Source organism: Lissotriton vulgaris, chromosome 10 (genome assembly GCF_964263255.1).
Source record: "Lissotriton vulgaris chromosome 10, aLisVul1.2, whole genome shotgun sequence".
NCBI classification, from domain to species: Eukaryota; Metazoa; Chordata; class Amphibia; order Caudata; family Salamandridae; genus Lissotriton; species Lissotriton vulgaris.
The window spans coordinates 1,095,218,637-1,095,222,101 of record NC_141698.1 but is presented as its reverse complement, the minus strand read 5'-3'; the positions used below and the strand labels follow the sequence as shown (position 1 = coordinate 1,095,222,101).

At 45.4% G+C, this 3,465-nt stretch overlaps 1 pseudogene across 1 annotated transcript; it reads left to right on the top strand.

Annotated features, from left to right (window-relative positions):
• Nucleotides 1–768: 768 nt before the first annotated feature.
• LOC147689373 (uncharacterized) lies at nt 769–1,868 on the top strand (annotated as a pseudogene). Its single transcript, XR_015300725.1, has one exon. The product of XR_015300725.1 is annotated as an uncharacterized LOC147689373 (transcript).
• Nucleotides 1,869–3,465: the final 1,597 nt, after the last annotated feature.

Sequence of the window (3,465 nt, the reverse complement as noted above, 5' to 3'; positions counted from 1 at the left end):
AATGGGTGTAAATGTTTACAAAATACATGTGCTCCTAATGCATCATAGGTGAGTAGTGGTATTGAATAAGTTATAAATCTTTGCATTGAAGAGTACCTCTGTGTGCAGGTGACAGTTGATAACTTGTGTTCAGCATGTTCCACAGATGTTTACGTACTACGTAATAACTGTTGCAAGCAACCTTGAGCTATTAGACAGAATCATCACAGCATGATGATTTCTACATAACATGTAGACTGTTTGCACCAGGTACTAACCTATGCTCATGTGCTTCTTTTGCTTCAGAAGATGAGGCATCTGTAAAGTTTTCACCACATTCTGTAGGCTGCAAGTAGTGTAATCTTTAAGACCTGCAGGGGCCAACTCCCAAATAACGATGTCACAAAAAACAACAAGGCAACCTGGGTCTACATGGAGAGTATTGCAAAGGCATCCTGTGCCATGGGCACCCCCCAAATTTTTGCTGACTGATACTGTTGGTAACTGTCTCTGACTGACCCGGGGCTCTGCCTAACCAGGCCCAGGGCCAGTGCTATGCTGAAGACACACATATAATACAGAGGGAACACTTACATACACTAGGGTACACTTTGGATTAGGGTACCCCTGTGATTGACATGACGTCCCCTATAAGGCTCTAGTACATATAGGGCAGGGGATTGAAGCTACCTTTAAGTCTCTAGTATAGAATAGGGCATGTCGGTTTAGAGGTCAGCAGCCCTTTCTGGACTTGCATGTGTGCACTGTTTGAGTCTGAGCTCACTGCGCGCTGTGTGACCTTGGACGCGGCTGCATTTGCTGAACGAGGGAAGAAGGTGATTGCGGAGCACCCGAGAGCATCATGGGAAGTGTAATCCTGTTCACTGTGGACAATCAGGGCGTCATCAGGGCGGGCCCGCCTCCAGAAGCTTACGACGACGATTTCAAGTCCAGGGCTCATGTTTTGGGGAACCTTAGCAATGTAAACCATGTGTTCTACAGCCCAGATGACCATCTGTATGTTGTGAAGGATTCTGAGCTATATAGCGGTCCCAAGCCTTGAGACCCATCTAAGAACTGGCTCCAAGATACTGCCACGCGCATAGGGAAAGCAGGCTGGGATGGATTCAAGCTCTTTTTCTTCCACCCCAATGGAGATCTTTATGCCGTCACTAATGAGGGAGAGCTTTACGCAGGCCCCCCACCGGTCAATGAAGACCAGAATTGGATGAGCACACAAGGTGCCAAAGTTGGTAATGGCGGATGGGGTGAATTTTACGCCCTCTTCTTCGACCCCCAGGGGATGCTGCATGCAGCGACTGCAGATGAGTTTAAAAAAGGAAGTCCTCCAACGAGTGTAAATGATGACTGGTGGGAAAGAAGCAAGGCCATTGGAGGAGGTGGATGGAGCGATTTAAGCCACTTCATGTCTTTTACTCCCGACGGCAACCTTTGGTGTGTCTCCAAGTCAGACGGGAAGATCTACACGACCTCTCCGCCAACCGGCGTGGACGACAACTGGATTGGAAGAGCCCAAAATTGGGGTCATAGTTACTTCTTTAAATTCATCGCCTTCACAACTCAGTGAAGAGAAGAACCCAACACCCTTGTCTACAATGACGCAACAATAAGACAAATGTTTAAAGGGTTTGGAGGAAAGCTAAGCCTCAGGAATTTCAATGCTGGACACCACTCTATCCTGGAATGTTACGGACCATCTAAGACTTCCAGTTCCTGATTGGATGACTGATTTTTAGAAAACGGCTGAGAGAAAAAATATGTTCTGTCGATCGCTGTATGCGCATGAATACTCTGCAGTTGTTCAATCTATGCATAACCTTTTTTATGGTTTTCTCACATTTTCGAATAAAGGGTGATTGAAGAGTGAAGAGTGAAGAGTCTGAGGTCAATTTAAATTCAACCCTGTGCTGCAGGACTGCTTTTAAAATGCAAAGTGTGCTCAAATTCGACTTTTGTGTATGGTGCACTTAAAAATTGATTAACTACATTGTTTGGGAATGGTAGGTACTCCCAGGGTCTCCCCTAGGGAGCCTTGGGGTAAGGGATCATGTACTTTTAAGGAGAGTACTTATAAAAAGGTTTGTATATGCCTTGGGGTTAGTGAAATTGCACATTTCATTCACCGCATTGTAGTAAAGTGCGTCATAAAATCGACTTTTGTGCTAGGAGCACTGTAAAATGAGGATCTGCAATATTTTGATATATTCAGAACCCCTGAAGTCTTTCCTAGGGGTTCCAGTGGTGGGGGTCCTATAGGTATAAGCAGGGTCCTTATAAAACCTGAAATATAGGCCCTGGTATTGGAGAAATTACCCAGTTCATTTTTCCATTTCAGATCCCCAACCTATGGTTTAACATTGGAAAAGGTTATTAGTTAATAACTGCGGAAAGACAAGCCCTAAAACTAGGATTAAAGGACTCAGAAGAATGGTAATGATAAATCCAACAATATGGTATTGTTGAATTTCTTCTCAAATATACAGACAAAAAGTTATAATACTTTTTTGTCTGTAGGCAAAAATACAACCCTGTACTGCTGTTAAGTGGGTGAGCCTGGTTGCTTTGAAGAGGTGGTAAATGTTTGACCCCTTGGGTTAGGAAGCCTCTCAGGGAGGAATAGTTGCTGGGCATAGGTATGCCAGAGCCGCCAAGGGGAGGGGTAGTAAATCATTCTCTTCAAGGGAATGGGGAGAAAAGCTAAAGACATCAATTTCATTTACAACTCTCCTCTTTGAACCAGGATAGATGTTAGGCTTAAGAAAGGAATGAGCAGATGCAAGGGGGAGGGACTATGGAGATTAGCCATCCTAGGGGTGTATTTAGCCAGCTCCTCTCCCTCTGCTGAAAATTCTGGCATATTGACAATTGCTCTGGAGTACTGCCCTGCACCTCATTGGCCAGGAATGCCCTCCTGCTTGACCCCAGAGAAAACTGAATAAGTATCTGAGAGGAGCAGCACCTCTCAGATCTGCTTTTGAGACCTGGGAGAATAAGAAGGGGCCCCTCTAAAGAGTTTGTTGGGCATTCACCAGGCCCTGCACTCTGAGGACTGCACATTTTGCACCATCTGAAACTACAACCCTGTGGATCAAACTTGCTTCAAAAGGACTAAAGAGTGGACTCCCTGCAAGCTACAGGTTAATAGAGCTCACCTGGGCCCTCACCACAAACAATCCTCTGCCTGGAGTACTGCCAGTGGATTTGTAAGGGTTTTGTCCAAGTGGATTGTGGGAATTGAGGTCCAACACTTTAAAGGACCCTCTTGGAGATTCCAGACCATTGGATTGTGTGTTGGTTACTTTGGACCCACAAGAAGAACCTCAGGAAGGAGTTCTAACTGGATCAAGCCTGCTGGAAGGGGCTGCACAAGTCTGGTGAGAGATCCTCCAGAACAATTGCTAAATGTGAATGTGTCCCTGTCAGAGGCAACCAAATGTCCAAAAGTGGCACTGTGTGTTTCTAAGC